At 41.4% G+C, this 17,485-nt stretch overlaps 1 long non-coding RNA gene across 1 annotated transcript; it reads right to left on the reverse strand.

Annotated features, from left to right (window-relative positions):
- Positions 1-460: 460 nt before the first annotated feature.
- On the reverse strand, positions 461-13,609 carry LOC110285980 (uncharacterized). Its single transcript, XR_002377099.3, has 3 exons — positions 13,480-13,609; positions 11,414-11,665; positions 461-8,382 (listed from the first exon to the last, which is right to left on the reverse strand). It is a non-coding gene; the product is annotated as an uncharacterized LOC110285980 (long non-coding RNA).
- Between the last annotated feature and the right edge of the window lie 3,876 nt (positions 13,610-17,485).

Consider the following 17,485-nt stretch of genomic DNA (forward strand, 5'->3'; position numbering starts at 1 on the left):
TCTTTAGGTGAAGACTAAAACAAACTTGGAAATTGCTCATGGGAAAAACTTGGTGGATGAGCTTTATCATGATTCTTTTTAGAATCTTAACCAGAAACCAAGGACTTGCTCAGATGAAGCATAAAAGGGAAATGTACATGGTTAAGTTAAAATGTGATGTTCCTTCTCTTAAGATGGTTATGTTACCATTGGGCAATATGGACCAAAACCAACCACAACTAAGTATTAAGAGACCCAGAAAAAATAAAAACTGAGGTGGTGATATACAGCTTTACTCCTAGCACTCACAAGGCAGAGAGGCAGGGGGATCTCTGAGTTCAAGGCCAAAGTGACCTTGTCTAAACCCCACCTCCAGCCCAACACTAGACAGAAAACAGAAAGCTAACATGGAAAGCCTTCTTTTCCCATTGTACCTTACATTATCTAAAAGTAACCATTTCAAAGTAACAACACAATGAAGTTTCAGTGCATTCTCTGCTCATGCTTTATTGCTAAAAATATATACATACAGGTGCAGTTTCAGACTCTCAAAAAACAGTTCCTTTCCCAAGAAGTCAAATTTCTTCAAAACTCCCAAAGATGCATAGATTAAGAAGCTGCCTTTTATAGTGCTTCAAACATTCACTGGCGCTCTTTAACATCACCTCATACACTGGTGGCGCAACACAAGATACAAGGAAGGGCAAGCGAACAGTGACACCTATGCTTGAAGGGCAGAAAATGCACCACTCTCAAGTTGATTACCACTCGTAATCTTTTTCATTACAGGGATGCTTAGGCTCAGACTAGTAATGTTGTTTATAGACCGACTGGTAACACTGGCACAATTCTTGTCTGATCTTTGGGATAGGGTGTCAGTGTTGAGGACTGGCCTGAGTCCAAGTGTTCTCCAAGAGCTATGATCCAAGCACAAAAGAACATTTAAATTAAGGATACAGCATACCATTCCCAAAGATGTTGAAAATGCTTGGAAAATCACCATCAATCCTAACTGTATTCTGCCTTTTTTTTTTAAGATTTATTTTATACATATGAGTACACTGTAGCTGAACAGATGGTTGTGAGCCTTCATGTGGTTGTTGGGAATTGAATTTTAGGTCCTCTGCTTGCTCTGGTCAACCCCACTTGTTCTGGCTGGCTCCACTCGTTCAGTCCCTGCTCCCTTTGGCCCAAAGATTTATTTATTATTATAAATAAAATAAGTACACTGTGCTGTCTTCAGACACACCAGAAGAGGGCGTCAGATCTCATTATGGGTGGTTGTGAGCCACCATCTGGTTGCTGGGATTTGAACTCAGGGCCTTCGGAAGAGCAGCCAGTGCTCTTAACCACTGAGCCATCTCTCCAGCCCCTTTAAAGGTATCTTATAAAGCCTGAGTCTACCAAATACACATCAAGCCATGCCTTTTGATATTCTGACTTTAGTGATTATTAGGAAGAGAATGCTAGAAGGAAGAACTCTGACCTTACATCTTTATTAGTAAGTGGCAAAGAACACTTCTATTTGGGATACAACACATACCTCGATTCCTGTGTTTCAGTGGAAAGCAACCATCACACTGACAACTTTAGTTCAGTTCTGAAGGTTAGAAGTCACTATTCCAGTTGACATCCATAGCAAAGGACCACAGTGAAAGTTAAATTTGAAACTATTTTTCCATCACATAACAGGTAAACTGGACTGAATCCAGTGAAACAGTTTTATTTGAAATCTATTTAAGTCTTTCAGACATTATAAATACTTCTCATTTGTCAAAATCATTTTGTAACTTGCATTTCAAAGTCAAGAAATTCTTATGCTACCACCATGAGGCTTTTTTTGGTAGTGCTGGCAATTAAACCCATTTTCTCAGGTAAATGTTCTGCCAGTAGATTACACTTCTGTTCCTTTCACTATTATAACAAACCAATATTCATTCATCCAAATAAATATATTTTTTTGGAAGAAGAAATTTTTTTCCTGTCCCTCAGGAATCAAGTTTCAGGCAAGTTACACATTTTGACCGACTCATCTGAAGAACAACTCCAGCTCTGCAGTTGTAAACAGAGCCACAGCACAGCCTGAGTCCCAACTTCTGTATCCTACAAAACAACCTTGCTGCAGGGCCTTGCAGGGTCCTCAGCCAGCACCTTCTGAAACAGAAGCCTCCTTCATTACTGAAGTGCACACTGATGGTGGCGCCCATTTATGACACTCAGGCTACTTCCTGCCTGTTCAGGGACGATAGACCATGAATCTGGCTCAATCTGTAGTTTGAAGAAACCTCAAACTTAGTCTACAAAAACCTAATCAGACAAGCCCCAGAGCTAGTTATTTAACACTGAACATTGTTATTTCTGAAGGAAGATGACTCTACTTGGCTTATTTCCCTACTCTTCTGAAATCCTGCACTACCCTGATAACAGCAGCTTATTCAACATGCTTAGTTTATCTTTTATTTGCAAACATGCTTGGGAATAAATAGAGCTAGGAAACAGAGTAAGCACTGCTTGCTGTATTCCTAACAGTTTGAATGTCTTGTGGTTGCCCCTTGTTTATCTTGTACTTCCAATTTCAATGGAAGTAAGACAATCTTTAATTAAAAAATAAAAATAATAAAACCAAGCTATTGGTTTAAGTATCTATTGCTTCATTAATGATAAATGCATATATAAAATTACTAATAACTACCTAACAATGAAAATTTTCAACCATGCATTAGAATGTTAGCATTCTAGAATCAGCTATGGGCCTGCCACTATTGCTTACACTTCCAATCAGGCCTGGCTTGAACACACATGCAAAACCTCTGTTTCAGAATCCTGGGAAAAAGCAATGATACATGCAAAGTTCAACTGAATATGTCAGTCAAATTCCTCGGAGATGCAGTCAGGTACTCCCTTATCTACTATAATGCTGCTTCAAAACAAACAAGTCATACAGGAAAAAGCTAAATTTAAGACTTCTGTTTGGTTCTAAAAGGCTTAGCTAGAAATCCTGGCCCTTGGAAGATAATGAATAAGTGTAAAGCCCTGGGAAAAAGGAACTGAGGTGATAGTCTTTATGGAGCAAGTTTTCTTGGCCACTTACTGAGAGCTGGAGGGTGGTGAGGGTACTTGGGCAGAATGGTTTCTTTCCTGGTTTGTATTAATGAGCAGCTCCCTGGGGAGAGTTGAGGAGCAGAGCTAAATCAGTGTAAACACAAGCAGTAATGCCCTGAAATTCAACATAGCCCTCTGCATTTTAAAACTCTTGGCCAAGGGGTTCTTCCAAAATGGTATAATTAGTAGCCAAGCAATGTTCTGAATAAACTAGAGACAGTATGCTTGCACCTACAGCACCATGAGAATGTAAACCTGAAGGCTAGGGGGTCTTTTTCATATTTTGCATATCACAGGTACATAGAGTAAACAAGAGACTACAGTAAGACTGAATACTAATTAATCACATATTTTGAGACCACAAAATCTTGTAGCATACTTTTTTCATTTAGAACCATAAACTTGGCTGTTAAGGGTAATCTCTGCTGTAACTGAATTAGCTATGTCTTCATGATCATGCAATTGTTCTAAATATTGCTTGGTTGTCCCAAAAGCTAACATGGATAGTTTAGGACATCTAAAGAGAAACTACACTCAATGTAGCCTTTTCCCTACCCTTAGGCTTATAATAAAATAAGAGTCTTAGATCTACAAAACTACTTTTTGACTTTTCTTCCCAGGGAAAACAAAGGAACAGAGACCCAGATCTTTTCAGGGATGTTGAAGGTGCTAACTGGCCACAATGCCATGAGGTAAAGGAAATGAGGAGTGGCCCTAGTTCCATTTTACATCTCAGATAAGAAAGGAATGAGTCTGCTGGGTTCTCTTTGATATAAGGATGCGAACACTGGCCACAAGCTTATCACATTCACTTACCAGATATTCAGATAACTCCCTGCCTGGGCACTGCCAGTCATTTTGTTCACTTTTAGTCCTAACTTCCTTGAGTCTAAGTACAAGGAAATACCAGTAAGTTCTTGAGGCTCCCCCTATCCCAAAGACACACTAATCACACACAAAAACAAACTTTTCCCTTTGAAACAGTAGCCAGGAGCCCAATGCACAAAGGTTATATTATTTGAATAAAGCATAGATCATTCTATATAGTAAATGACTATTAATACAAACAATTTAAGCAAGACCCCTACATGTTGGCTTCACTGGGATTCCAGATTAAGTACCTAGAAAGATTCAACAGCTGTAAACTCTGGGGAAACAAAATAGGATCTTTAACACATATATGAAAGTTGATATTTTTTTCACGCAAATATATTCATATACATTCATAGTTTAAATGCCTTTTAACTAGGATGTGTTTTTCCTTTTGTGGAACTCTATAATAAACTGCAGGGCCCCACAAACTCAACCAGTAACCACTCAACCACACAGCTTTGTGAGCACAATTTACCGTCCATCCATACCTATTATTGCTACAGAATCCCACCTCTTTAACATTATTATTAGTTCACTTATGGCTTTTGTGATTTGCAACAGGAAATGTCCTTTCCTATACTGTGCTACTTTATAAGTCTTACTTTTTTCAAGTCTTTCCCCTTCGTTTCTTAAGTGTTTTCTGAAGCAGATTCTCCCAGGTGCTGACCATCTTCTTGAGTGAAGGGAGCCTCTTCCTGGGACCCTGCATATCTAATACTAGACTCAGACCTAGTTTCTACAGGGAAGTTTTACATTTCCTATCATACTAATGTAATACATGTTAAGAAATCCTACATACACTTTTCTTTCTTTTCTTTTGGTTTTCCGAGACAGGGTCTCGTGTATCCCAGGCTGACCTCCAACTCACTACGTAGCTGAGAGTGACCTTGAACTCCTGATCTTACTGCCTCAACTTCCCAAGGCTGGGAGTGTACAGGCATTCACCACCATACCCCGCAGGACTCTATTTCTAAAAATTATTTAAAAGGAACAAACAAATAAAAAAACCCACAAAACCCTACAACTCTTCAGAAAATGACTACTTCCAAGTTTCCTAGGCAGCTTTTAGAGGTAGGAATTCCATTTTATAGAAAACTTTATTTTTCAGAACAAAGCAACTACTTTATTTCCATAAGGAAAGTAGAAAAAACGTGAAAGCTCTCAACAATTACCAAAGGAGAGGCCAACATACTTCTTGTCAACCTACATGGGCCCCACTGAGCTATCAGTTCTCATGAGAGAGACTGGACTCAACACCCAAGTCAGATGTGGGATGGGGCAAAGCCTAAAGTACAGGATACTCCAAACTGCTGACAAGGCTTTGCAGTTAGCACACATGCTGCAAGCAGGAAAGGAAATGGCCACAGAGTAAACATTCCAAAGCAATCAGCACAGCATCTCAGACATGCAAAACAGAAAATTATTTTCTGGACACAAAAGAGGAAAAGTGAACCCAAAACATACAATGCCAAATCAATACAGGACCAATCTAGCTTCAAACTAAGAGAGCAAGGGAAGCCTCAACCCAGGCCTTGCTGTGAGGACTGAGGAGCTACAAAGGTAGCTATTCTAGCTCCCCTCTGAAAGGCCTAACATTCCCCCAAGCACAGTGTCTCTCAGTGTGAACCCACACTTCTGTTCAGACATTAGTTGTTTTGGCCTTTTTCTCCTATCCCCAGGGAGACTGTCAAATATTCATACACACAAAAAAGGAAAGGTCTAGGATTTTCCACTTTTTACACTACTGGTTATTATCAATATTTCATCTTGAAGTTTAAAATTATACTAAATTCATGCACTAACCCCTAACATGGCACTACAATATGCTATCAAGCAGTACTGCTTACAAAAACTATACACATCTCAAAATGGAAGACATTGGTGATTTTGTTGTTCTTAAACAACTTGTAACACTTGTCCACAAGTATTAAAATATACATTATATATATATATTTATATATATTGCACATATCCCGTTTTTGTTTAGAAACTTCAAAAGAAAAACTGCCAGCTTACATGGAGAAGGGAGGAGGCACAGCTATAGATGGAGGCACAACTCTAAAATGGTAGTCTTTGCTGCTATTAAGAAGAAACCCCAAGTAAGACTATAAATGGAAAAGTGCCACACACACACACACACCAGGCAATTAGAGCTGGGATCCACCCATGCTGTGAACACCATTTGGTGTTAATGATGCAGGATGCAGGAGCGAGCGTCTCAGACAAAGTGCACTCACCTGAAGCACCTGGAGCAAATGGGGGACACTTCCCTAGCAGTGACAGCCCCTGCCTGCCCAAGGGCAAGGTGCAGGACAGCTCAGCATCTAGGAAGTGCTCTCAACCACCAGCTGGCTTTGTCTTCTAAATAAAAATATAAGTGGCTGGGGCCCTTGAAAAATGTGGGTTATATTTTTGTTTCATTTTGAGACAGTGTCTGTCTTTCAGGCTGGCCTTGATCTTTGTGGCCTATCCTCCTGCCTCAGTCGTCAAAATGTGGTTACAGGTGTGAGCAACCAAGCCCAGCAATTTAGGTTACCTTAAACATGTTATTTCTCTAGTATTTTATTATTATTTGCTCTCATTAATAGGTTATTTATAATAAATATTCATGAAAAAAGCTTTTAGCATAAATTCAATTTTGTTGCCCAATCTGACTAACCATGTATGTTCAACATTTTCTAATTTTGAACATTTTTATGACTCAAATTCACAGCACCTGCAGCACTGAGAACCCGTTCCAGAAGTCAGCTCTAACAGCATCTGTTTCTCTCTCATCTAACAAGCTTAAAACTCCTTCTCTACCGGCAACCTTTGCAAACAATGGTACCCTCTCATGTAAAAGCCTGGCATCCATATAATAAACTTCCATTGACTGGGAAGAAAGAGACATCTCCACAATAGTTCCTTCTAACATAACTACTAAAGGAAGAAAGAGCATGTCACCCCTGACTGGAATTAATTTTCTCGAGTTATCCCCCCCCACCCCAGGCCCTGAATTTCCTTTAAATCTACAGTGACTAGCAACTAGATCCACACTTCTTATCGGATCTGCTTTTCTTATTTGAAATTTGATTCATATTCCAAATTTCTTTTGAGATTATAGTGAACCAATCACAGGACTGGGAACATTGCTTCTGAGGCCCATTCTCTGGTAACATAGCTCAATTCAAACTGGGAAAATTTACCTGAGTCCCAGATTTTCAGCATAACATTACATTATCACCCAGAAAAAAAAAAAAAAAAAAACCTGTCCAAGTACCTATTTTGGGTTGAAGGAACTTATTTATATTTTTATAAAAAATGCAACTACATAATGTAAAAATGTTGGAAAGTCAGACAATGCTGCATTAGACAGCTTTGCTTCTATTTCTTAGAAGAAAGGATTTATACGCCAAGCCTTAGTTTTTCCTTCATTCCTCTATGTCCAAAGGTGAAGGCCAGTTACACACCAGGGTCCACCACATCACCTTAACTCAAGACCACATATGCCAGTTCCCTTCCAACCCAGTCTCACATCCTACATATGATTCCACAAAAGGAATATAAAAGAGGGTGTTACTGGACTCTGTTTTTTTTTCCTGCTGGTTTTGAGTCTCATCATGATGTCCAAGCTGGCCCTGAACATCTGCTCTTCCTGCCTTGGTCTCCCACATGCTGGCAGTTCAGGGTGAGCATTGTCCCAGCCTATGTTTCCTCCCATTCTGAACTAGCCACAGGCCCAGCTGGGCCTTCCTGAGAAGGACTAGAACAGCAAAGCAGAACATTTAAGACTATTAAACTGTCCAAAGCCTTCTTATAAACAACAGGTTTCTTCTCCAAGAGAAAAATCTTGTTTAAAAATGTAGATTTATACACATAAAACTGTAATGGTTTCACTCCCATACAAAACCAACCCTTGGTTTCTGCTTTTATCGTATCTTGTTTTTGTCCAGGAAATCTGTCAAAGAGTGAGCCAGAATTTAGATAACATTTCTTTCACTTCAAATTATATTAAATATTTGGAACTTACTGCGGTCAACTGTGCTTATAATAGTGTTAAAATTGGAAGACATTAAAAAAAAACCTGAAGTCACCCACACTTGGTATTTTGTTCAGTCTTCTTGTTTGGATCTTTTAAAAAGAAAACACACGCCACAGAACCTAAGTACTTGTTTCAAATTCAACATCTTCCTTCTACTTGCAAACACTGTCTTTCTAACTAAAAAGCTGCAGAAGACCCAAGTCCATTGTTTATTTTCTTCCTGAAGTCAACAGGACGGCTGCATCCTCCCGGCTTTCCTGTGTTGAGTCTGACGTGAAGTAAAAGAAAGGCAGTCTTTGCATCCTAAACCATGGAGGTAATCGGTAGAAAGACATCTGCATCTCATTGGGGAAAGTAACAGGATGGAAGAACCAGGACGCCTCATTGAGAAGTCCACATAGGAATTCCTGGAAATACAAATCAAATGGAAAATAGGACAGCACCTCTATGTAAACTTACTTGTAAAATCAGTATTTAAAACATACACATAGCATACGGCTCCTGAAAATCAAGGTTTTTTTATTTAAAATAAACAAACAAACACACATACATGTGCACACAAACAGTTTAGTCTGTAGTACTAAGGCTGGGGCATAAAAATTACAGCGTCGAAAGCCAGGATGACTCTTCCGTAGTGAGACTATAACACAAACAAATGGAATCTTTTCTATCCTTCAAATAGAAACTGTGGGGCGAGAGAGATGGCTCACTTATGCTGTCAGAGGACACTAGTTCAGTTCCAAGCAGTCACACACATGACAGATCATAACACAGGGCACACACATATGTAGGGAAAAATTCATAAACATGAGGTAAACCAAAAAACAGTTTTGGCATAAGCCTATATAATCCTAGGACTGGAAAAAGAGAAGCCTCCTTCTCTATATATGTGTAGGTGAGTACATACAAACACACACACACATAAAGGAATAAATGTAGCTTATAAAAAACTCTCTGGACAACATCTTGAGAACACATATTAAAGAATAAAAACAGACCCACAAAAGGTACAGGGTAGGGAGAACAGACAGAAATCAGTGTGAACATAGCTATGTGCTACAAGTCAACGCGCTTCAGAGGCCTGGGAAATGATTGGGATGACCCTAACGCTGCCTTCATTTGGGGCACCAACCTTTAGAACTCTGAGACAACAAATCTGTTGTAAACCATACAGTTTGATGGAGATGTACCTCAGTGGTCCTAGCATGTGCCAGGTCCTCGGTTTGGTCCCCAGCACCACAGGGTATGGGTAGTTATATAAAGCTAGGGAAAGTGATACAAAGGCCGTGAAACTTGGTTCTGATAGGTGCTTGTCACTTAGGAAAGGACAGGTGCGGATGGGAACGGTGGCACATGCTTTTAATTCCAGCACTTGGGAGACAAAGGCAGAGGCAGGGGGATCTCTGTTCAAGACCAGCCTGATCAATATAAAGTTGCAACCATAATTAAGGAGTAAAATCCCCATCTCAAAGATATAACAACAACAATAACAAAATCCCAAACAAACAGATACTGATCATATATGTAATCCTAGCAACTTGAGAGGTGTTAAGAGGTAGAGACCTGGGCTGGAGAGATGGCTCAGTGGGTAAGAGCACCCGACTGCTCTTCCCAAGGTCCAGAGTTCAAATCCCAGCAACCACATGGTGGCTCACAACCATCCGTAAGGAGATCTGGTGCCCTCTTCTGGAGTGTCTGAAGACAGCTACAGTGTACTTACATAAAATAAATAAAAAAAAAAAAAAAAAAAGAGGTAGAGACCTTGATCTCAGGACAGCTTAGGGTACAGAGTGAAACTATGTTTCAAAAAGAAAAAAAAGATAATAAAATAAAATAAATATATCTTAAAACTAAAAAGAAAGCATATACAATGCTGTTTATCTGTCCAACATTTTATGAAACCCTGGGTTTCACTCCTGCTACTACTTTAAGAAAGGAAAACAACTTAATAATTAAAATACAAATATTTTTAGTAATCAAAACTGAGTATGTAGACATATGCTTCTAATGGCAGTAATTAAAAGGCTGAAGTAGAACTGGGAATTCAAGGCTACGCTGGCTAACACAGAGAGACTCCATCATAATACAACTCGCCAACTAGTCAACAAAACCCACAGCAGGACCTGGAGAGAAGCCTCAGTGGTTAAGAGCACTGGTTTCTATTCCAGGGAGCCAGGTTCAGTTCTTGGCACCCACATGACATCTCACAGCCTTCTGTGGTTCCAACACTCTCTTCTGATTTCCATGGGCACCAGGCATACATGCGGTATACATACACACAGGCAAAACATTCAAATGCATAAAACATATAAAGATTATATAAAACAAACAACTGAAAACTGGGGCTGATGATGCCTCGAATGCAAGGGCCTGAGGTTTATTTTTTTGGATTTTTTTTTTTTGAGGAGAGGTTGCTTTGTTTTTTGAGACAGTGTCTCACTGGATAGTCCTCTCCAACTCTATATATGAAGCAGAATGGCTTTCAACTCACAGAGATCCACCTGCCTCTCTCCACCTGAGGTCCTGGTTTTGATCCTTACTACCTCAAAATAAAAATAACAGAACTGAAGTGAGAGCTGAGAACATGGCTTACTGTCTTAGCGTTTCTTTCTTTTTTTTTTTTTTTTTCTGAGACAGGGTTTCTCTGTCTGTGTAGCCCTGGCTGTCCTGGAACTCACTTTGTACACCAGGCTGGCCTTGAACTCAGAAATCCGCCTGCCTCTGCTTCCTAAATGCTGGGATTAAAGGCATGGGCCACCACGCCCGGCTTGTCTTAGCATTTCTATGCTGTGAAGAGACACCATGACCACGGCAACTCTTATAAAGGAAAACATTAACTGGGGTTGGCCGGATTACATAGTTCAGAGGTTGTCCATTATTGTCATGAAAAGAAGCATGGCAGACATGGTACTGGAGAAGAAGTCGAGAGTTCTATATCTGGATCCACAGGCAGCAGCAGGAGACTGTCATCTAGACCTCGCTGGAGCACAAGAGACCACAGAGCTGGCCTCCACAATGACTCACATCCTCCAATAAGGCCACACCTCCAATAGTGTCACTCTCTCTGAGTCTATGGGGGCCATCTCCTTGCATGCACCATACATAGTAGAGTGCTTGGTGTTCCTACTGTAAAAAGCCTCATGCAACACTTGCACATAAGCCCTGTGCTGGGAAGCAGCAGATGGCAGGGCTAACTAATTTGCCAATCTAGCCAAAATTGGTTAGCTCCAGATTTAGTAACACAACTTTCTCAAAAAATAAGGTGAAGGAGCACATGAGGAAGGCAACTGGCATCAACTTCCGGCCTCCAGAGCACACTCTAACACATATGCTCATGCATGCACACAAAGTTAACTAGGTCTTGTGGGTTTTATTTACTAACACAAATGTCTTGCTACCCAGAATAGCCCAGATTAGCTTCAAACTCTCAATCCTCACCTCAGTTCCCCAGGTCCCAGGAGCTGGGTTAAAAGCGAGCCATGGCAGCTGGCTTGTACTCATTTTTATCTTCATCTTCTGTTGCTCTTAACAGTTTAGTGTGCTGCTTCTATGGAGCCTCTCAGCTGCTACAACAGGACTTGGGATGATTATCTCATTCCTACTTACGGGCCAAGTCCTGAGTTCAGAATGTTGAGCTGAATATAAAAGCACCTAAGGTCAGGAAATTTTTCATCTTGTGTGATATGGTTCCTAAAAATAAAAAGAACATAAAGATAAGTGTCTGGGCTTCTTTTTTATCACTGTGATAAAACACTATGTCCAAGGTAATTCTTTAAAAAAAAAAAATCATTTAGTTGGTACACTCACATCTCTAACAGCAAGCAGGAGGCAGAGGGAGACCCATGGTGGCAGGAACAGTTAAACTCACTCACATCTCTAACCCCAAGTAGGAGGCAAAGGGAGACCTAGCAGGGCTGGCTCTGAGTCTTTGAACCCTCAAAGCCTGACGCCAGTGATACACACCTTTAACAAGCCTAGACCTCCTAATTCTTTCCAAAAGGTTCCACCTACTGTGGACCAAGTATTCAAACATACGAGTCTATGGGGGCATCCTCATTCAAACCAAAGCAAGGATCTACGTATCCTTTACTGATACTACAGGTATTAAGTATACAAAGATATTCCAAACAATCTATTCTAAAAATATTCACTCTCATAAGTACTCTAAAGGAATAATCATGATGTCACTTTGTGTACACCTCTAGTGGAATTAGTGTTTAAACAATATCAACGGTCTTGGAGAAGTAGTTCTGAAGCTTTATGCAACTCGGAGTTCATGACACTGTATACTCTGGAGGGGCGAGAAACTCTAACTCCGCAGGAAACCTCCAGTACTGGAGAGCTGTCTTCTAGTGCAAAGCAAAAGACTTTCTTATTAAAAAGAAAAACTACTTGTGCTAAAGGGGAGGAGCTTTGTTTTTTGTTTTTTTCACCCCCTAAGCAAGTGTTTCATGCCATCAGCTCTGCTAAATCTAGGGCTAACAAAAACCATATAATCTATCACAAACATTCACTCACATTATGATATTTCCATTTGAACTGGCTCTCACTAATATGCCAGTTTATTTCTGAAACAAGGTTTTGATAGATGTAAATTTCTGACCCCGAGCACCAGCGCCACAAGCAAATATCTCCCGGATCCAAAATTCAGAAGCACAGACTTTCCGAGAATTTAGCTGAATACCAATAAAAGTAAGGGGGCTCCCAATTATAATGAGATAAAATTAAATAAGAATCAAATACAAATATCTTGTTAGTATTACACTGTCACCAGTGTTCACCAACTACACAAATGAGATTCCAGCACTACTTCCAGAACTATAGTTCTAAAAAAACGAAAAGAAAAGCATCGTAAGCCGTTTCCCTTGATCCTGGGTAAGAAATCAACATCGGTGAATTCCACTGAGACCCGTTTGCCGAAACTAATGCGCCATAAGGGCATTATCAGGACGTCCAAGGACAAAGCTGCTTACTACGGTCATAAAAGTTTGGCAGGGGTGAGTATGAGGTAAAGGCTGCAAGAGCCTATCTGTAATACACATACTCAAATGAAAATACCAGAGGGAGCCTCTTACAATAAGCAAATCTCAAGGTCAACGCGCCAGGGACACAAAATACCCAGAGCTGCAAGAGGCCTGTCAACCTTAACCGGTGACGCCTTCGGTAAAGGGTCAAACAATACAGAGATAGTCTTAGAAAAATAAAAGGGAGGTGCACACAGCGGCTTCCAGATACTGCCCGCGTACGTGCAACTCGGAGATCCAGGGCAAAGCACGCAGCGGCCAAAGCCAAGGGCGCAAGGAAGGGCGTGGAGCGCCGGTAAGGGAAGGACGCGGCCACGTACCCGGAGGCGACGGAGCGGACCGGACGCGGCTGCGAATGCACAGCCCCGTCAGGCCCAGGCCTCGCCGGCTCCCTCGTTAGGCTCGCCGCTACCCCGTCCCGGGTTGTGCCGCCCCACCGGCTGCTCGTCTCCCGGTAGACAGACGGCCTTCTCAGCTCACCTCACACGGTCCAGCACAAGCACTCCGCTTCTCGCGGGAGGCCTGCCCCGGGCCCGCAGGCCAGCTGCCCGGGGCACGCCTCACTCCGCCATCTTCGCTCCTTCCCCGGTCCGCCAACCCAGGGGCGGAGGCGCGAAAGGCTCCGCCCCGCCTCCGAGTGATGATTGGACAGCACCTTGCTCGCGCGCTCTTTTTCCATCGCGGATTGGCTGGGAAGTAGTTCAATCAATTCCTCTCTCTGGTTCTATTTTTTTGTTGTTGGAGCTTAGTGCTCCAGTTGAAGTTAACGAGGAAAAGGGTTGTTGTAATTCACTTGAGGAAAAACATTCCGCACGGAGGCAGTCTCACTTTTTAGTAAGATAGCGCTGCAAGGCCAAATGACTATTTTAAATTATCGTTACTGTAAAAATATACTGTTACTAGTAATTCCTCTCTTGGCCTAAAGGGTTTTTATACCCGGACTAACACTACACCCAGAGGAACAATTTCATGGTGTCAGTTCTTCTGACTTTGGCCCACTTAGAGAGAATGTTGCCTGCTGTTTAAAGGTCAATACAGTAGCGTAGTTTTCCTCACCTTAAAAGGGCCTGCCCGCTGACTGAGAAAATGTTAAACTGCATTTGTTGTTTGTTCCAATTGTAGGATGGAGAGATCCTTTTGCGGTGTTTGCAGGAGAGGTAGTGAAGGCAGTAGTGTGACTCTTCCAGGTGATGACAGACGTTCTTCTGGATAAGCAGTGCTTTCTAAACAACGGAGTTATCACCAGGCCATTTATTAAATCCAAATTTCTATGCTTCCCTCTACAGTAAGGATGCTATGCCAGAAAAAGACAAAACACAGTTGTCTATTGAATCTATTGGCTAATAAAATAATAATAATAATTACATTATTCGTTATTATTATTAGAATGTTAGAACCTATTGAATAATAATAAATTCACAAGCTACATTGATTTATTGGCTGCAACTGGCCATCAGCCTTGATTTCCCTTTATAGCTGGGCTGGTAACAGAGACCTTGTGTATCCCAAGCTGGCCTCAAATTGCAATGTAGCAGAATTACCACACCGGTTATGTATGTCCTGAATCTCAAGTGAGCAACAATGTCCTCCACCCAAACACAGGTTCTTTGAGTGTTAGCTACCATCAGATCACACATCGCTGCACAGTATGTCTATGTGTATGAATAGGCACATTGTATATCTGTATATACTTAGACTACAGAAGGCCTGCAAAGGATTACACAAACCTCTGTGTTCAGTGAGGTTTTACTACGTCCAGACAGAGCTGATATAAATGGGAAAAGCCACCACAGTTAGATATTGATGAACTCATTTAGAAAGACACAGAGTATTGAAACTAGCTGAGGGGTCCAGGTGAGTGTCAATGGAGGAATACGGTGAGGTGCAGGACTGAATAGGGACAGACAGATGCACACACAACAGTAATCCAAAGGAGCGATATCAAGCAATGAGGCCTGGGCTAAGCTGAAGGGTTGCCCAAAGAACCAGCAGAAACAGTCTTGTCCCTCCTCAACTCACTTAACCAAGGGTTCAGGTGACACTGCAGGGCTGTTACCATCAAACCATGGTGCTATGTCCTTCCTATTTATATGGGGTATAGGTGAGGAATTCTCCTGCCTGAGGTGTATGTGTGTGTGCTCACATGTAGTGGAAACTCAGACTGCATGCATATTAGACAAGCACTTATCAGAGCTATATCTGTCTAATACACCCATATCCATGTTTTTTCATGTACTTTGATTTGATATATTTTTAGATTAATTTTATGTAAATCATTTTGCCCGTGATTATACATGTACCACATACTTGCTTGGTGCCTGAGGAGGTTAGAATATGGCATCAGATCCCAAGGATCTGGAGTCAGGGATCATTGTGAGTCACCATGGCAGGGCTAAGACTCATGCCTGGGTCCCTACATGAGCAAGAAGGACTCTAACTGCTGGGCCATCTCTCCAGCATATACTTCAAGCTTCTAGCAATCCTCCCACCTTGGCCGCCTCAATCCCAACTCATTTGGTTAAGTTTATTGTTTTTATTTTTCTTGAAAATTTTTACTTTTAAGAATTGGGGCTGGAGTAGTGGTGGTGCACACCTTTAAACCAGCACTCAGGAGGCAGAGGCAAGCAGATTTCTATGAGTTTGAGACCATCCTGGTCAACAGAGTGGCGTTCCAGAATAGCTGAGACCATATAAACAAACCCTTTCCCCTCAGCACCCCACACCCAAAATTGAGGCTGAAGAATACCACACAGTCTTAATCATTGTAGCACTGTACTAAGTATAACTTTTTTGTTTTTTTTTTTAAGACAGGGTTTCTCAAGCTGGAGAGATGGTTCAGTGATTAAGAGCACTGACTACTCTTCCAGAGGTCCCGAGTTCAATTCCCAGCAATCACATTGTGACTCACAAACATCTGTTAATGGGATTCAATGCACTCTTCTGGTATGTCTGAAGACAGGGATAGTGTACTCATATACATAAAATAAATAAATAAATCTTAAAAAAAAAAAAGACAGAGTTTCTCTGTGTAGCCCTAACTGTCTTAGAACTTGCTCTGTAGACCAGGCTGGCCTCCAACTCACAGAGATCTGCCTGCCTCTTCCTTCCAAGTGCTAGGCTTAAAGGCATGTGCCACCACTGCCAGGCTGTAAGTAAATCTTGAAATTGATTTCCCCAGTACTGTTAACTCTGGTTTTCTACATTTTTTGTATATGGTATTCAACTATAATCCAACTAATTTTCTTTCATTTTAACCTTGCAAATAATATCAATGGCCTGTGCCCAGCACCTCATTTCCCAGCAGCTAAGTGCTGGCTCAAAACCATCTGGAAATACTGTTCCAAAGGACAGGATGCCCTCTTCTGGCCACCGTGGACATTGCATGCACATGGTAGACAAATGCGCATGCAGGCACTCACACACATAAAAAGAAATAAATTTTAAAAGACGATCATGAAGTGCTGATGCCCCTGCCTTCATCTCCCATGCTGAGACGTGTGCCAGAATACCTGGCTTCATACAGTGTTGGGTCTGGAACCTAGAACTCTGCATGTTAAGCAAGCATTCTATCTACCAAGCTGTGTCCTCAGCCCTATTTATTTTCTATTTTAAAATTAATTTTGAAATGCCCTGGTTAGTTTTGTCAACTTGACACATCTAGAGTTACCTGGGATGAGGTAACTTCGAGTGAAGAATTGCCTCCATCAGGTTGGCTTGTGCATATGTCTATAGGGACATTACCTTGATTAATGACTGATGTGGGAGGGCCTGGGTCATTGTGTATGGTGCCTTTACTGGATGGGTGGATCTGTGCTGTGTAAGAAAGCAAGATGGCAAGAGAAGCCAAGCAGTGTTCTCTGCTTAAGTTCCTGCCCTGACTTCTCTCGATGATGGGATGATGGGGTGAACCTGTAAGTTGAAATAAGCCATTTCCTTCCCCAAATAAGATCTGATAGATGCTTAGCACCACAGCAACTGTTAACTGAACTAGGACACAAGATGAACATCAGAAGGTTTTCTTGCAGTAACAGTCTGATGGTTTCTGCAGGGCTGGAGAGATGGCTCAGAGGTTATGAACACTTGCTGCTCTTACAGAGGACCTGGGTTCAGTTCCTAGCACCCATATAGTGGTTCACAACCATCCATGACTCAATGTCCAGGAGATCCAACATTCTCCTGACCTCCACTGGCACCAAACATGCATACAGTGCATATTGCATATACATACACATAGGAAACACTAGTACATATAAAGCAAATTAATCTTTAGAAAGATCAAATAAATCGGCCTTGCAATATGTGAAAGACTGATGTAACATTCAGTTCTTCATCAGCTTCTCAGTACTCATCAAATTGCTTCCCACAGCATCTCAAACCATTTCATTTCCTTATGAAATCCTTTGGGAAAATATTGCCAAGTAGAAAGTGGACTGCCTCAAGTCTACTCTCGTCCCCTCTGCCCTTGAATCTGAAAACAAGTGTCCAT

The sequence above is a fragment of the Mus caroli genome, unplaced genomic scaffold, assembly GCF_978045245.1.
Source record: "Mus caroli unplaced genomic scaffold, Mus_caroli_1 scaffold_2, whole genome shotgun sequence".
Lineage (NCBI taxonomy): Eukaryota > Metazoa > Chordata > Mammalia > Rodentia > Muridae > Mus > Mus caroli.